We start from the raw sequence: 18,498 nt of genomic DNA, 5'->3' as shown, positions 1-18,498 counted from the left end.
CCCCAGCCCCACCCCAACTCCGCCCCTTCCCCCCGCTAACTCTGCCCCCTCCTCCCTCCCACTCTCAGCCACGCAGAAAGGGCTGCCTGAGCGCTACCAGCTTCACGGTTTGCTGGGCAGCCCCCAGACCCTGCGCCCCCGGCTGGCGCTTCCCCAGCACAGCTGGAGCCCGGGAGGGGAAGCGCCCAGCTGGGAGCGCAGGGTCTGGAGGCTGCCCGGCAAACCGTGAAGCCGGTAGCGCTTGGGCTTCGGCTCTGTTTAAGAGCCGGGCTGCCCGAGTGCTACCGGCTTCGGGCAGCCCCCATGCCTCCGGACCCTGTGCCGCCGGAGCCCGGGAGGGGAAGTGCCCGGCTGGCGGCTAGGGTCCGGAGGCAAGGGGGCTGCCTGAAGCCCATAGCACTCGGGCAGCTTGGCTCTTAAACAGAGCCGAAGAGTCAGGGGAGGAGCAGAGCCGCCATTTTCCCGGCCATGTTCGGCTTTTTGGCAATCCCCCCCGGACGGGGGTTTGAGTGCCGAAAAGCCGGACATGTCCGGGAAAAAGAGGACGTATGGTAACCCTAGGGGTGCTCAGGGTGAGAGTCGGGGTGAGGGCTCTGTCTGGGGCTGGGAATGGGAGGTTTGGGGTGTGGGAGGGGCTCAGGGCTGGGGAAGAGGGTTGGCGTGTGGGGGGTGAGGGCTCTGGCTGGGACTGGGGATGAGGTGTTTGGGGTGCTGGAGGGGTTCAGGGCTCGGGCAGCGGGTCAGGGTGTGGGGGGATGAGGGCTCTGGCTGGGACTGGGGATAAGGTGTTTGGGGTGCTGGAGGGGCTCAGGGCTCGGGCAGAGGGTTGAGGGTGCAGTGGGGGGGTGAAAGCTCTGACTGGGGGTGTGGGCTCTGGGGTTGGGCAGGGCTGGAGATGAGTTTGGGGTGCAGGCAGGCTGCTCCGGGACAGGGGCCAGAGAGGAGGACTCCCTCCAGCCCTTTCCCTGCCGGCAGCAGCAAGTGCTGGGGCAGGAACCACCCTTTCCTGTCCTCCCCAGCAGCATACTCACCCTCACCACTGTCACGGCATGTGCTCCTAGGGCCCCTCTCAGGTCCAGGAATCTCCCTCGCCTCTCCTGTGGTAGGTGCCAGGGGGCACTGTGTGCACCTCCCTTGCCCCTGACTGTAGCCTCACTGGGGGTGAGGGATGGGGCTGCCTCCTTGCCCAGCATGGGGCAGGAGCGGTGACTGCAGGCAGCGGGGGAGGGGGCCTGTGCTGCTGGAGGGTCCCATTGAAAAATGAAAGGGTCTGAGGAGGAAGGTCAGGCTCAGCGTCAGTCTGCCCTGGCAGTCGAGATGGGAGGCACTAGAACCCTGCGGTAGCAGTTGCTGCAGGGAGGCAGCATGGAGCTGCTCTGCTCCGGGTCAGGGAAGGGTGGGGGAAGCAAGTCAGGGCCGGGGGACACTCGGGGAAGGCGCAGGGGGGGGGGGGGGTTGGCAGGTGAGGCCGGGGGGAGATCACCCCGGTTATAAATATCTCTGTGCCTGCCAGTGGCTTTTTTTTTTCTCCACCACATTTTGCACCCCTTGGCTTTGTGCGCCCGAGGCAAGTGCCTCACTCGCCTTGCCCTTGTTATGGCACTGAGTCAAGGATAGGTTGTGGATGTGGAAAAAGCTAAAGTACTCAATGCTTTTTTTGCCTCTGTCTTCACGAAGAAGGTCAGCTCCCAGACTATTGCACTGGGCAGCACAGTATGGGGAGGAGGTGACCAGTCCTCTGTGGAGAAAAGCGGTTCAGGACTATTACGAAAAGCTGGATAAGCACAAGTCCATGGAGCCGGATGCACTGCATCCAAGGGTGCTAAAGGAGTTGGCAGATGTGATTGCAGAGCCATTTACCATTATCTTTGAAAACTCATGGCAATCGGGGGAGGTCCCAGATGACTGGAAAAAGGCTAATGAAGTGCCCATCTTTAAAAAGGGGAAGGAGGAGGATCCTGGAAACTACAGGCTAGTCAGCCTCACCTCAGTCCCTGGAAAAATCATGGAGCAGGTCCTCAAGGAATCCATTTTGAAGTATTTGAGGAGAGGAAAGTGATCGGGAACAGTCAGCATGGATTCACCAAGGGCAAATCATGCCTGACTAACCTAATTCCCTTCTATGATGAGATAACTGGCTCTGTGGATGGGGGGAAAGCAATGGACGTGTTATTCCTTGACTTTAGCAAAGCTTTTGATACGGTCTCCCACAGTATTCTTGCCGCCAAGTTAAAGAAGTATGGGCTGGATGAATGGACTGTAAGGTGGATAGAATGCTGGCTAGATTGTCGGGCTCAACGGGTAGTGATCAATGGCTCCATGTCTAGTTGGCAGCCGGTTTCAAGAGGAGTGCCCCAAGGGTCGGTCCTGGGGCCGGTTTTGTTCAATATCTTTATTAATGATCTGGAGGATGGCGTGGACTGCACCCACAGCAAGTTTGCAGATGACACTAAACTAGGAGGCGTGGTAGATACACTAGAGGGTAGGGATCGGATACAGAGGGACCTAGACAAATTAGAGGATTGGCCAAAAAAAACCTGATGAGGTTCAACAAGGACAAGTGCAGAGTTCTGCACTTAGGACGGAAGAATCCCATGCACTGCTACAGACTAGGGACCGAATGGCTAGGTAGCAGTTCTGCAGAAAGGGACCTAGGGGTCACAGTGGACAAGAAGCTGGATATGAGTCAACAGTGTGCTCTTGTTGCCAAGAAGGCTAACGGCATTTTGGGCTGTATAAGTAGGGGCATTGCCAGCAGATCGAGGAACGTGATAGTTCCCCTTTATTCGACATTGGTGAGGCCTCATCTGGAATACTGTGTCCAGTTTTGGGCCCCACACTACAAGAAGGATGTGTAAAAATTGGAAAGAGTCCAACGGAGGGCAACAAAAATGATTAGGGGTCTGGAGCATATGACTTATGAGGAGAGGCTGAGGGAACTGGGATTGTTTAGTCTCCAGAAGAGAAGAATGAGGACAATGGTCTCAAGTTGCAGTGGGGGAGGTCCAGGTTGGATATCAGGAAAAACTATTTCACTAGGAGGGTGGTGAAACACTGGAATGTGTTACCTAGGGAGGTGGTGGAGTCTCCTTCCTTGGAGGTTTTTAAGGCCCGGCTTGACAAAGCCCCGGCTGGGATGATTTAGTTGGGAATTGGTCCTGCTTTGAGCAGGGGGTTTGGACTAGATGACCTCTTGAGGTCCCTTCCAACCCTGATATTCTATGATTCTATGAACAGGCTGACCCAGTTCACTACCCCTCTGAAGCAAGGGAACAACACCTCTCCTGGGGCAGCCCAGATATGCACTGCCCCTTCCGCAGGCTGGATTGTTGGATGAAAATCCAGCCATTGGAGATACGACAGACAATGTGGTCTAATGGGTTAGGCACAGTGCTAGGAGCTGGGAACTAATCCCACCTCAGATGATCGCTTCCTTGATTGCTTGAGCTGGGCAAATGACTGAAGTTCTTCAAGACTCAGTCCACACATCTATTAGTTGGGAGATACTATTACTCAGGTTGGAGTTATGGAGATTGTTTGTTTATACAGCACTTAAACACCATGAGCCAGATTCTCATTTACACTAAAGGCCACTCTGGCAGCATACAGGAGCCTTTAGGTGGGGAATATGTTTACAATCATTGGCCAGACCACACGGTTTAAGTAGTGAGTGTATGTGTTTAATTCTTAAATAAGCAACTGTTTGAAAAATAACCAGTCCAAGAACACATTACAGTCAATAAATGACACTGTAGATGTATATTCATAAACAAACACTTAGGAAATATTGCACTTCAGTGGATTCTATCCAACACCCAGCAAGTGTTTATAATTTCTGTAGAATAACCACCCCCCACCCTCAGAAGTCTAGAAATGAATTGCTAAAGACAGTGGTTACTTCCCTCATGCCATGTAGTCCTCCTTCACTTATTACCACCCATCAGAGGCAGTGCTAGCCCACTGGGAACCCACACACACACAACACATACAAAAAAGCGAATAGGGGTCCCCCTTGAGCTGCTCGGCGCCCTAAGCAATTGCTTAATCTGCTTATGCCAAGTGCTAGCTCTGCCACCCATGCAAGGTTTAAAAAAAAAAAAAAAAGAAAAAAAAGTTTATAATGGGGTACTCTGGTAGCTTCAACCTTATTTAAGGAAGTCACTACCAAACTCCAGGGTCACAGTTTTATCCAGTCTTAGCTGTCTCACTGATCTCAGCATTTATTGGCACCCTTTGCTGTATCACCTGAGTGCTCAGAAAATTGTCAATAAAAACAGGAAAAGTTTTCATCTTGCTGTGCAGTGTTGCAGGTGCAATTATGGTGCTCATGGTGATCTGTGGAAGCCTATATCAGATCCATACTTGATTCCTAAAGGTACCTAACTTGTATGTTAGGCCGTTACATAGCTCCCTACTACTTGAACCCACAATTTACACTAGATGCAAAAACATGGGTAGAATTATTGGTAGATATGAAATTATGCCCAGAAGACATGAAGCTGCCTCAGAAAAATCTGAGTCCTAAACTTTTAACCACCAGATAAAACCACTGAAGGAAAGTTTGGTTTTTCTCGTCCCTAACCCAAGATACTTTCTTGAATTTAATGTAAACAAATTCATTTTACCTACAAAATAGCAAATATATAAAGTTTTATTGGGGGGCGGAGTATTAAGCGGTTGCCATAGAAATAGATTCTGTTAAAGTCTAATCTGCTGGTATTGAAGTCTGGTTCTCTGTGTCAGGTTAACGAGAGAATTTGCTGACCCAAAGCAACCTTACAGTAATTCAGTATTCACGAGAACTATTAATCTGCCCTCCACTAATTAGCAGTTTATCGGGTCTGAAAGGTATTAAATAATATAGTGTATTCTGTTTCCTCCCATCAGTGCTCCTAATGGAGAGTAAGAGGAATTTTAATGTTGATATCACTTTAACTATGTTGTAGAATGGATTTCTCTGACGGTGCTAAGGGAGATTCCTAATGACTCCAGAGAAATCAGACTTAAGAACAACACAGTATCATCATATAACGCATACCCTCAAACAACAAATATCATTGCTATGGCATTAGTAGAGGGCACAATCTCTGTGCGAAACAGAAGTGCGTATGTGACCATATCACAAAGAATCTGAAAGACCAGTATACTGCTGTTTCATGCCCATGGTCCAGAGACTGCACTGTTTTAAAGGGTCACTCTAGAAATAGAATGAGCATCACCTTTTGTGAGAGCTGGCTGGCTATTTGCTCCTTTTAATGTTGGTAAAGAAAACTACTATATGGATCTTAGGTAGATCAAGAAAAAGGGCTTTATTTTCCTGGTGAATTGTACAACCCTCTTTTCCTCCCCCCTCCCCCCCAACTGCTCCTATATTGCAGGCCTGTTTCTGTGGTGTGGGTTTTTTGTTTTTGTTTTTAATTTCAGGGGCCTGAATCTCCTCTCACTGACTTTGTTGTAAATCAGGAGTATTTACAGTGAAGTTAATGGAGTAAGAAGAGATTCAGGGCATGGGTGTGCAGCTGTGTGGGAGCTGGAGGTGTGCAGGTTTTGCTCAAAATATCAGTACAGTTATTGTGACTGCACAAATCAGGCTGTTGTGCAAGCATACAACTAAAATCAGCTATGTGTCGCAGCAATGACTCTATTTGCATGTGCAATCACAATTATGCATGCAAATTAGGTACCCATTTTACACATACACTTGCATGCCTAATTTTTTAAACAGGCCCCTTTTTCTTAGTCAATTCAAGATGTAGTTTGCAATTTTTTTCATGTCAAACCACGTTCATGACTCTTCTAATGTGATTGACAGAAAATGCCCCCTGCTTTCAAAAGCAGGTTAACATTAGAAGGAAAATGACAACAAAAGGCCTCTTAAGAGAGCTCTTCATTTGGTTTTCTTCCAAGCCACAACAGCTGCAGTGGGCGATTAGCTTCATGTGGTGTCAGTTGCATTTTTATCCAGCGCGATCATGTTGTGTTTGTTTTCTTTTCTCAGACATTTGTCCTTGTTGCTAGTACAGCTGTGTGCACCATTCAGACCAATATATTACAGAACAGTTACCATGGCTAAGAGAGGTTAGCTGGCCAGGACAAGGTAATATCTGTGTCCGTTGCTGCCTTTGTGTTCTCTTGGACAAGTAGCTGTATTCCTAATTTAAAGCATAGTTTAATATGGAAATCTCCAGGTTTCTTCTTTCTTTAAGTGATACCTGCTTGGAAATCACTCTGTCAGCAAGTGCAAATAGCGAGCTAAGCATGCACTATGGTTTAAGTGGGGGAGTGGGAGAACACAAGAAATTCTGTTCACTTTTACACGCTTGAAACCTCACTGCAGTCAGAGTGATTGTGCATATGAGTGTAATTTGGTCCAGTGGCTAATTTAGATTTCCACATGGCAATGGTACCATCACAGCACCAAGGAAAATAATTGGAACCATTTCCTCTTTTACTATCAGTACTGGCTTAATAGGACCTTTAGTTCCAGCTTGTGTTTGGTCCAGATCTCAGAGAGTCATGGTGATTGACTCAAATATTAGCAAGGATTCATCTTTTGTCATTATCTATAAAAGAGCCCGTGGAGGCAGTGTAGCCCCGTGCATATGGCAGTGGGACTAGGCATCAGAAGACTTGGTTCTGTTCCTGGCTCAGCCACTGACTTGCTGTGGGACATTGGGGAGACCACCTCACTTGCTTGTGCCTCAGTTTCCCCATCTCTAAAATGGTGATAGTCTTTGCCCTCTTTATTAATGTGTTTTGAGATCTTGGGAGGAAACTAGCTATATCAATACTAAGCATTCACGTTACTGGACCCAAATCCATTGTTCTGGACATAATTCCATACTATTCCTCTTTAGCCACAGAACACTCACAGCACCACTGTCAGCCTCCCACAGTGTGCCTAGAGAGTGTCTATGGGTGAGATGGCATAGGTGAGATGTAAATGTCTGACTGGGTATCTGCATGTATCATTCCCCAGTTTACATGCACTGTCATGCAAACAGTTTGTGTACAATTTGACAAACTTGGCAATCAAGCCGCTTGATCTTTAATAGGGTGACCATTTGACAATTTAATCAGGTGACTTCTCAGCTATCAGAGCCTTAATGGAGTTCCAGACCACTACTTTAAAAAGTGTTATCCAAGTTTTATAACACCTGGATTTATCTTCCTAGTCCAGTCCTTCCTTAGTACCTTATGTGCTGTAATCCATGGCTGTGTTCACATTGCTGACTTTCTCCTTTGTGAGCTACCAAATTCAGTCACTGCCGAAGAGAGAGAGAGAGCATTTAGGACTATCCCATTCTCCACGGTGAGCACGTATTGAAAACCTGGCTATTCAAGGAGGCCTTTAGCAGACAGCAATAACATTTAGTTTGACTTCTGTTTGGATTATACAGCTCCACATCCACCCTGTTTTATCCCCAGAGCCCTGCAACTCTCTGCTTTGAGTTATGTGCACCCACTCACCAATTAACAGCCCATTACCCTGAACACCTGGAGAAGCTTTAGCCTCAGAACAAACCCTCTGATAACCATAGTAGTAATAATTGATACGTACATATCCTCATCCATCCAGAGGTCTGCTGAGAACCATTCAGAACAGAGGAACTCTTACACCATCCAGTTGAAATAGCGGGAGGAAGCTTTGCTAGGTAGGATGTAATTATTCAGGCTGGAAGTTGGGTAGGACACCGGGGTGAACACCCCCTCTTTGCAAAATAAGAAAAATGTCACCATTGGATTTTTGAATAACTCCTCTTCTGCACCTACATTATTAGCTCTCCTTCTGAGTATGCAAATTCCAGTCAGATTTGGAGTTTCCTGTGGTTGTTTTCCAATAACATGGGATTGGATTTGTTAGATGCCCTGCTGTTTAACTTAAACACACACACATGCCCCCAGACCTCCCACCTCTCCCAAGCATTCTCAGCTGCCATCTGTGCAATCCTGAATCTAAGGACGAGGGAGCACAGCATTACAAGCATGTGGTAAAGAAAAGCAAGAATTACTCAATGATATTTGGTGTAAACACACTTCTTAAGTTCTAAAATCATAGCTTGCCTGTGGGTGGGCAAGAAAATATTCACTTACCCCTCATGAAGCATACATGGTGCTGACTCTAGTGATTTTAAGAAGTTACTGTATTTGCTGTTTTATGTGGTAACTCCATTTTACTAAGCGACCAGAGTGTACATGGCCCTTACATGAGTGGACAGGAGGAAGCAGCAGCAGGAGTGTCCTCCCCCTCAATCCTTGTACAGCTTACATAAGGGGCAGGCACAATTGCTGTTCCTATGCACAAGGCAGCACAGAGGCTGCTCCTTTCCTACTATCCTTGCAGCTGGCAGTGCCACCTAGGGGGTGATGAGTAGGTGTAACTTTGCTCAACCCCTCTCGGCACCCACCTGTGAAGCAGTCCAGGTACAGCAGGAATTAAGTTGCATCCGGTTAAGGGTGTACCAATGGGTGTGCTCCCCCTGTGTGCCAGGCAGGACTGCAGCTCCTCATAGCACCCAGTGCAGGGCTGTGCCTGAGTGGCATCACTGTTGAACTGGGGTCTGCACCTGGAGGTATGCTTTAATGCATGTGAAGTTGATGCATGTTGCTAATATTTCATGCCATTACACTTGTGTATCTACTTAATGCTCAACTCTTTTGCTTTGCCCTTTGCCTTATGCTATGTGTATAGTAGTAGACAACCTGGCCCTACTTTTACTGCTAGGTGATGGCCTTCCAATTGGGTCTTTGTTTCTTCTGGGTGGCCTTTTTACCACTATTTTCTCTGCTGAAAGGAGCTTATATCAATCTGTCCCAAATGTTAACCTTGCTAATGTCTCCCTCCTCATTGTTCTATGTTTATACAGCACCTAGCACAATGGGGTGCGGTCCATGATTTGGTCTCTTGGATCACTACCAAAATACAAATAGTTATAATCCTCATTGTGACAGGTTGCCCCCCTTAGGATGTCACCTGATGTGCTGAGATACCATTGAACCTGTCAGTTATGCCAACCTGGGCACCCTTTTTACCTGTCTTGCTGAGCCAAGCTATTAAGCCTCCTCCAGCACACACACAGGCAGGGCCACACCCAACTGCAGAACAAAACAGATACTGAGATCAGTTCTGGGAAGGCTCAGCTTAAGGGACTTGCCCCAGCACACAGGTGTCCACCTCCCTTGGGGTGCAGACCCAGAGCTATATTATGAAATCCACCTCCTCCCTCAATATGGAGAAAGGTATGCACAGCCTCTTACCCACCCACCCCCAATTATGAATTGTATACATGGGGTTATGTTATAAACAAGAAATAAGTTTATTAACTACAAAAGGTGAATTTTAAGTGAATATAAGTGATAAGATAGAACAAAGCAGATAAAACAAAATACACAAGCTAAGCTCAATATATTTAAGAAACAGGTTTTGAAATATCTTACCCTCAATGTTATTTTAGGCAGGTTGCAAAGTTTCTGTGGTTCAGAGTTCCAGTTATATTTCTTTTCAGACTAGACTGTCTCAGTCTGGACTCCCCCCTTGCCATCCCTTCAGGTGTCTTTTTTGCAGTCTTTCTTCTTGGGCAGACAGGCCATGGAGAGGAGGAGTCCTGTTTTCCTTCCTCCCCATCCTTAAATAGGATTCCCACCTTATGTAAATCTTTTGTTTCCCAAACTTGACCCCTCTTCCCTTTCAGTGGAAAGTTACAAGAAGTCCCAGATAATGTTTAGTATCAGGTGACAAGACCATCTGACCTAGTATTGTCACATTTCAGAGTAGCAGCCGTGTTAGTCTGTATCCGCAAAAAGAAGAACAGGAGTACTTGTGGCACCTTAGAGACTAACAAATTTATTAGAGCATAAGCTTTCGTGGACTACAGCCCACTTCTTCGGATGCATCTAGTATTGTCACAGTTATGTCCCCGGATGCCTCCCAGGAGGGAGAGAGATTAGTATCTTCATGGTCTTGTTGTTCCTGATGGCCCATCAAATCTGATGGCCTGCCGTCTGGTGGGTGTCTTCCAAATACACACCCAGTTGTAATTGTTACATAGTCCATATTCCTAACTTTAGATACAGAAATGACACATGCATACAAATTGGATAATCACATTAGGTAAATTATAACCTTTCCAATGATACCTTACAAGACTCATCTTGCATAAAATATCTCTGTTATGTTATATCCATATTATAAGCATACTTCCATAAAGAATATGGAGTGTAACATCACAACCATCATTACAGAAATCACCTATGTACTTAGACCTCTCCTCCATGCCATGTCTTCCACAAGCATGTGTTCAGTACTTCCTATGGCTCCAGAGGAAACATGAGCCCCATTCTCAGAGCAGTTGCAATCCCAGTAGTATGAAACAAACCACCAGCAGTACTACGGGAAAAGAATTTGCACTTGAATCCACCCTTTAGAAGTTGACAGTCTGAAAAGTTTAACCTATTGATGCACATCTGGCTTATAGGGACCAATTCTATTCCACTGAAGTCAATGGGAATCCTTGATTAGGAACTGGATTGGGCCAATACTGTGTAAAATATTCATCTCTCTCTTAAGGGTCTACAGACGGTGCTTAATTTGTAATGAAAGAGGTACCAGGGCCAAAGCAATTTTTTTTTACTTTCATAATTGACGCCCCAAGCCCAGAGATGCTGAGGCAATAAACTACCAAGCCTAGAGGTGCCAGGGCACAGTGCCGGCAAGCCCTGGCACACATGAAGAACGGACTTTGGGTTAAAAGTCTTTTATCCATAGATAATGCCCGGCAGTTAGTAAATGATATTGTGAATTAGAGTTGCTGGAAATTACTCCTTTTAATGGAAATGATGTATGTAACTTTTGAGGATCATAGCTGAATCTAGGTAATTCGTGGAACTATCTAGGATCTTATGATGACCCTTTATCTGAGGAGTGTCAGCTGTGCAATACATCTTACTAATATCATTGGCCACGCTTCCATTTTATTGAAACCGTAGCTCCACCATGATGTGTGGCAAATTCAATATTTGGCCAGATCTAAAATACATTTGGGATTCTCAGATGTTGCCTTTTCGATAGCAGACCTATCCACACTCTCTATTGTGACTGGGAACCTCTGTAGGACAGTATGTCTCATGGAGGCAAGAAGCTCTAGATATGTTGCTGATTGTCTTACCACAACAAGCAATGGTTACTCACAGAATATCTCTTCTGTACTAAATCGGCACAGGACTTTTTGGAGTCTCTCTAGACTAACTGGCTCCATGGGAGTCGCATGTGGTGGTGGAATTGACATGTTTAAATAGACTTGAGAGAATTGCTGTAGAGAGTCACCCTTGGGGTGACTTAAGAGGCATTGCCCTCTCTCACATCTATGCAAAGGGCTATTGCTCACACTGTAAGAGCTAACAGAACTTGCTTCCAAAGTTTGCTGGTCTTCTGGCTGCCCTGCTCTAAACAGTGCTGGCTTGCTCCCAGCACTTCCTATCGTGTATCCATAATGGTCTAGTTCCTACTCCCTTATTCTGATCTCCCCTGCAATGCTCTCCTTCAGGAGACCAAAGCAGTCACAAAATGTCAGGAGCTCTTAAAGGAACAAACCTTTTAATGAAACAATCAGACTGGCTCAGTGGGACTGTAGCTAGTAAGAATTATGAGGGAGAAGTCATCCTCATGCATCTTTTCCAAAATACAAACAATAACAGTGAATATTTGAGTAGATAGATGTTAGTATGACCACAGGATACATAAGCTAAGCAAGGTATAGTATCTCAAGCATGATGGATAACTTCCTACCACTCAAAGTAGAATATTTGTCTCCTGACCTAGCTTGCTATTGCTTGATACTTTGGTTGGTGTATAGACATTACTGTCTCTTATAAGTCAGATGTCTCTTTGTCTCCTACTCTTTCCTGGGTTGGCTCTCACTGGGCATATGCTGGAGAAGAAGAAAGTTTTGAACTCATATGATTTCTAAATACTTTCACTCTAATTCTCACAATAAAATACAATTATGGAGCAATTCTTTTTTTCAGCTAAAGATGTCAAAGCACCTTACATAAATTATTGTCCCTCTGGTGAAGCAGTAGAGTATACATTTTACCAATGGGTAAATGGAGGCAGTGAAATTCATATAGAAAGCCACCTATGGGGAGGGGAATTTTACTCATGAGTCCTAGGTCCCTGCTCTACGCCCTGACTCCAAGAATAACCCTTTCAGACCTCAGCAGAGCACACGCACAAATGGTTGTGGAGATGGAGAGAGGAAGCCTAGCACTTTACGTGTTTTTGGTTTGGTTTTAAGAGGGGGCTGGTACCTATAATATTATTGTATTGAAGAGCACAAATGGGAAGATCCTATGAAACATACTGGTGAGGAACAGAAGCACCAGACATCAAACAGAACAACCTTACCAGTAAAAAGCACAGTAGTATTTCCCTGCTGCCTCTTCCCTCCCCCCCATATTTAGCAGCTTAGTGTCACTGGAAATCCCAGTCCAACTTTTCTGTGGCACCGTATTAGATACAATAAACCCTGCAAAAATGCATGTTTTGGCTTTAAACTAGAACTTACATTTACAGGCTTAGTTGTATTAATCAACAGAAGCTGCCTAGAGCATCAGAATTGCCCTTTGCTTCCCCTCCCAATTAAAACCAAAGTCTAGTGCTTCTAATATTCCTGTGTGCTTTTACTCTTCCACTTGGTTGCCCATTAGTGGTCACTGTCACTCTGCCAGTTGCATTTCATCTCAGCCCAGTGCCACTGGCCCTTTTGGTCTAGGATTTAGTCTCTCACCACTTTGAAGAAGGAAAACATGAGAGCTCTGTGGATGAGCAATGCTGCTTCGAACTCTGTGGTGCAGTGACAGTGGGCTGCATTCTGCATGGTGCTGCTGAGCATTTTTAATCCCCTCTTGAATCCAAGGCCAGTTAGGGACTTTCAGCAACTTCAAGTAAGTGTAGAAGCAAGTGCATTTTTGGTGCCACTGTACATACGAGTATGTACGCACACACATGCTGAATTTCCTTCATAAACCAGGGTTTGTAGCTCAGCCTTGAAAATTAGATTAAAAGCCCTCAGTCCAAGTTCAACTTTTTTTATTGCAAAATTAGATCCCAATCTGATTTGTAACTTTTGAATTACTAAAACTACCTCTGATCTAGTTTTAAAAGGTGGTTTGAATATAATAACTAATACTTTACATTTCCACCCCACCTTTTATCTGAGACACTCAATGTGCATTCATTACAAATGTTAGCTTGGGGTATTAAGGCACCCAGCTGTGCGATAAATGTTACTATGACATCTATACATGACACTTCACCTTCTGCTGAAATGCATCTAGCTCCATAGCAGCAGATAGTTTTCAGTGCACAGAAACACTGCTTGATAGTTTGGGACAAGATGTGCAGAAGAATACTATATTGCACTGAAATTTCAGGGGGAAGCTAGGTGGGCCCATGCAATGGGATCAGGATTTCAGTCACTACTTATAAAGGTCCTGACCCTGCAATGGACTCCACATGGATGGACCCCTGCAGCAGCCTAGAGCCTTTTAGAAGGTGAGGGGTCTGTGTGGGTGCCAGGTGTCCATTCACATGGAGCCCATTGCAGCACTGGGACCTTATGCTGGCATTTGGGCTAGCACAATCAGTTTGGAACCTGCACTTACTCAAAGTTCCCAGGGATCTTTGCAGATTCTATGTGTAACTCAAAAACTGGATGAATTATGGAACAAACATTTAAAACAAAAACAAAGAAGGGGACGTTATTCTCCACTGTGGATTCCTGTCTTCCTACCCCAGACACGCACAGGCTGAACAAGAGTACATCTAGGACAGCAGTTTCTAGGATGAAATGAAGGGTAATTGCTTATAATAGCAGAGGGCTTTAGAGACACACAGTGACTTGAGCTAAATGTATACATACTCCCTTTGTGCAGACATTTCAATATGGCATCCCACATTGGGAGGTGAGGGCGCAGTGGTCAGACCACATAGCCTTGTGCAGGGGGAGTCCAAAACCTTCATTTTACTTGGGCACCCTGTTTCTGTCTTGCCTTTAAATAATGGGAAATGTGGAGAAGTAAGCAAGAAATGACTACACAATCCTACCCCTTACAAACTTTGGGGTAGAGCACAGGTAATGGTAAGAAAATAATAGCCACAAGAAAGTAGGGATTTTTCTTTCTCTCCGGTAATTTAAAGTGATTTTTTTTTTTTTTTTTTTTTTTTTTTGGTATCCACATACAGTATATCCAGAGAAGATGGGTAGTCATGACTAGAGCTTTTAGGGCCTGCCTCATTCCTGCTGCCAGAAGCAGTGATAGTCCATTCCAGCTCAGTGCTAATTTAGACCCTCTAGTGGTGGGAAGGGTAGCTTCTGGCTAGTTCATGTGTGTGTGTGGGGGGGGAAGGGGCGGGGAGTCTCACAGAACTTGCCAACATCCACACAACCTTTAACTGGTATAATGTTGGAAACAATGAAGCAAGTAACTCAGTGAATCCACAGATAAGTCAGAAATGCAGACATTGTTTAAGGGTGTGTGTGATTACCCTCCAATAAAAAATGGCTGCTGCTAACAGCTGACATGAGTGTCCCAGAGCTTGTTCTAATGTCAGATGAGTGCCATCATTTTTTCTCTACCTTTGCACCAGACTTAACATTTTGACATATGATAGCATCTTCAAAGTGGCATGTAGGTTCTTGATTTGCGAATGGGTGAAGAAGTCTGTGGGTAGCAGCAGAGTCTGCAGAGAGGGTTATACATGATAGAGGATCATTTTTGTCTTAAGGATTAAGTATTTGCTTAGCATCACTGTGGTAGTGCTCTACAATGCTACAGAATAAACATAGCCTTGCTCCAGAAAATTTATGTAAAAGATACACAGAAGACAGGATTTGGACTGGTTTTTCATCAACCTTTTTTCTTGGCAGAAAGTTTGGCTTTCAGCAAAATGAAAATGATAGAAAATGCCTTTGAAAAAAGTCATTTTTGACAGAAAATTGAAAATGTTTTGTTTTTCAGCTGAAAAATGTAACATTTTTCACTGTATGTTTCAACCAAAATGAAAAATGTTTTAGGATTTTTTCTTCTGTGGAAGAAATAAGTGTTTTCCAACCAGCTGTAGATAGGATATACAGGAAAATCCAGAATGGTAAAAGCTTTGGGTTCCCCGCCCCCACACCTTTGTTTGTTATAACTTTCCCCCATAATTTATACCCAGCTGCCTTCTTATGGATATCACATAAGAAACAGGCCTTTAGCAGAGATTTGACATGGTGAAATAGGACAGGCAGGACATTTCCCCCTGCCATTTTCATGCATAGGACATTTGCAGAGAGGATCTGAAGAGGAGTATGGAATACATGGACCAGAAAACATGGTGTGAGGGGGGGGTGGTATAGGGTTAGTCCAGAGGTTGAAGCAGGAGAAGGGGTGGGTTTCATACCACACCAGCCAAGGCTTTTACCAGAGAAGGGGGAACCTGTTTTCTCTTCTCTTTTACCCCTCCATTCCTGTCTACTTTAACTCCTGGGTCTACAGATGGCATGGGGTGGAACAGTGAGTCTGTAGGGCATGTAGCACAAATGTGGGGATGTGTGGAAGGTCTGGAACTAGAAGTATATGTGGAGAGGAGATAGAGGTCCATATGTCTGCAGTGCAGTGATATGCAGGATGGATAGGTGAACACGTTGTGACAAAGTTCTTCCTCTACCTTGGTGGGTCCTGCACTTATTGGCAGATTTGCTCACTTCACAGATTCACCCTGGGGTCAGGAAACAGTCCAGAGACCTTCCCCTCTGGTAGAAGCTATAGTCCAGGTCAATTCCTCCTGTGTTTCCTCAGGAGTTGGGAGGTATGGGGGGAACCTAGGCCCGCCCTCTACTCCTGGTTCCAGCCCAGGGCCCTATGGACTGCAGCTGTTTAGAGTGCCTCCTGGTACAGTTGCACGACACCTACACTTCCCTGGGCTACTTCCCCATGGCCTCCTCCCAACATCTTCTTTGTCCTCACCACCGGACCTTCCTCCTGATGTCTGATAACGCTTGTACTTCTCCGTCCTCCAGCAGTACGCCTACTCACTCTCAGCTTCTTGCACACCTCTTGCTCCCAGTTCCTCGCACACACTTCCTCTCCTCTGGCTCCCCCTGCCTTGACTGGAGTAAGCTCTTTTATAGCATCAGAGGGGCCTTAATTAGAGTCAGGTGCTTAACTGCCTCACCTGACTCCTAGCAGGTTAATTGGAGTCAGGTTGTCTATTAGCCTGCAGCAGCCCCTGCTCTGGTCACTCAGGGAACAGAAAACTACTTATCCAGTGGCCAGTATATCTCCCTTCTGCTACTCTGCTGTTCCCAACTGGTCTGGGTCTATCACATATCCCTCCCTCCTGCTCAACACCAAGGGTTGGGCAGCTTGGGACGCCAGACAGTGTACCTGTGATAAGCCATCGGCGTTGCCATGGCGACTCCCTGCTCTGTGCTGTATGCAGAACTGGAAAGGTTGGAGGGATAAGAACCATCTGGTTACCCTTGTGTTCTTTTCCTTGTTCCGTTGCATCCATTGAAGAGGGGCATGGTCAGTCACGAGGACAAATCTGCACCCCAGCAGGTAGTAACGCAGCGTTTCCATGGCTCATTTTACGGCGAGGCATTCTCTCTCTACCACTGCATATTTTTGTTCCCTCGGAAGGAGTTTCCTGCTGAGGTAGAGAATTGGGTGTTCCTCTTCCCCAGCCATCTGCGACAGGACAGCCCCTAGCCCAACCTCGGATGCATCTGTCTGAAGGATGAATTCCTTGGTGAAATCCGGAGCTATCAATACGGGGTTACTGCAGAGGGCAGTCCGTAGGCCTGCAAATGCCCTCTCTGCTGTGTCGGACCATCTGACTGGATCCGGACCACAGGCCTTCACTAAATCAGTTAGGGGACTTGTCCTTGTGGCAAAATGGGGAATGAAACGCCTGTAATACCCCACCACCCTTAGGAATGCTCGGACCTGCTTCTTACTACTTGGTCATGGCCAATTTTGGATGGCCTCTAACTTGTTCAGTTGAGGTTTCACCAGACCTTTTCCTACCACGTAGCCAACATATTTGGCCTCTGTGAACCCCACAGTATACTTAACAGGGTTTGCCGTAAGGCCAGCTCGCCTAAAGGTATCAAGGACCGCCCCCACCTTCTACAAGTGGGTTTCCCAGTCTGGGGTATGAATCACCACGTCATCCAAGTAGGCCGCAGCATATCTGGCATGGGGGTGTAATAACTTGTCCATGAGGCGCTGAAAGGTAGCTGGGGCCTCATATAGTCCAAAAGGAAGGACCATATACTGGAAAAGACCCTCTGGTGTAGAGAATGCCATCTTCTCCTTTGCATCTTCAGCTAGGGGAATCTGACAGTACCCCTTTGTCAAGTCTAGGGTGTTTAGTACCAGGCATTCCCCAGACAGTCTACTAATTCGTCTATGCAGGGTATAGGGTAGGCATCAAACTGGGATATCTCATTTAGTCACCGGAAGTCATTGCAGAACCTCTTGGTGCCATCAGGTTTGGGCACCAACACTATTGGGCTGGACCACTGACTGTGAGATTCTTCAATGATCCCCATCTCCAGCATTTTCCTGACTTCTGCTTTTATTTCTTTCCTTTTGGCTGCTGGCACCCAGTAGGGCCGCATTGTTACTCTGGCCCCAGGGTTCGTGACTATAGGATGATATGTCCCAGTTGTGCGACCCGGCTTTGTTGAGAATACATCTTGATATTGGGCGATCATCTCAGTTACCTCTTTCTTCTGGGCTGTTGTTAGATCGGGAGACACCCTCACCTGTCCAGGGTTTTTGTTCCCTGGGTGTAGGTCTTCCTGAACCACTGTGCACGCTTCTCAGGTATGCCAGTGTTTCAGAAGGTTGACATGATATATCTATTCTAGTTTTCGACGTCCCGGTTGTCGCACCTTGTAATTTACTTCCCCTATGGGTTCAACTATTTTGTAGGGCCCTTGCCACTGGGCCAACAGCTTACTTTCGGCCGTGGGCACCAGTACCATTACTCGGTCACCGGGCTGAAACTGACGAACCTTGGCTTGACGATTGTAGTAGGTTTGCTGGGCCTCTTGAGCCTTTTCTAGGTGCTCCCTCACTATGGGAGTGACCCGGGCTATCTGGTCCCTCATCTGTAGCACATGCTCTATTATGTTCTTCCTCTCACTGGGTTTCTCCTCCCAAATTTCCTTGGCTATGTCCAGGATGCCTCGGGGGTTGCGCCCATATAACAGCTCAAAGGGGGAGAATCCAGTTGAGGCCTGAGGTACCTCCCAGATAGCGAACATAAGGTAAGGTAGTAAGGTGTTCCAGTCCTTCCCATCCTGACTTACCATCTTCCTTATCATAGCCTTGAAGTTTCGGTTAAACCTTTCTACCAACCGATCAGTCTGCGGATGATAGACTGAAGTTCTCAGGGTATGTATATGGAGCAGCGTACAGAGGTCCTTCATGAGCTTTGACATAAAT

Source organism: Trachemys scripta, chromosome 7 (assembly GCF_013100865.1).
Source record: "Trachemys scripta elegans isolate TJP31775 chromosome 7, CAS_Tse_1.0, whole genome shotgun sequence".
In the NCBI taxonomy this organism is placed as follows: Eukaryota; Metazoa; Chordata; order Testudines; family Emydidae; genus Trachemys; species Trachemys scripta.
Note: the sequence above shows the minus strand (reverse complement) of the source record.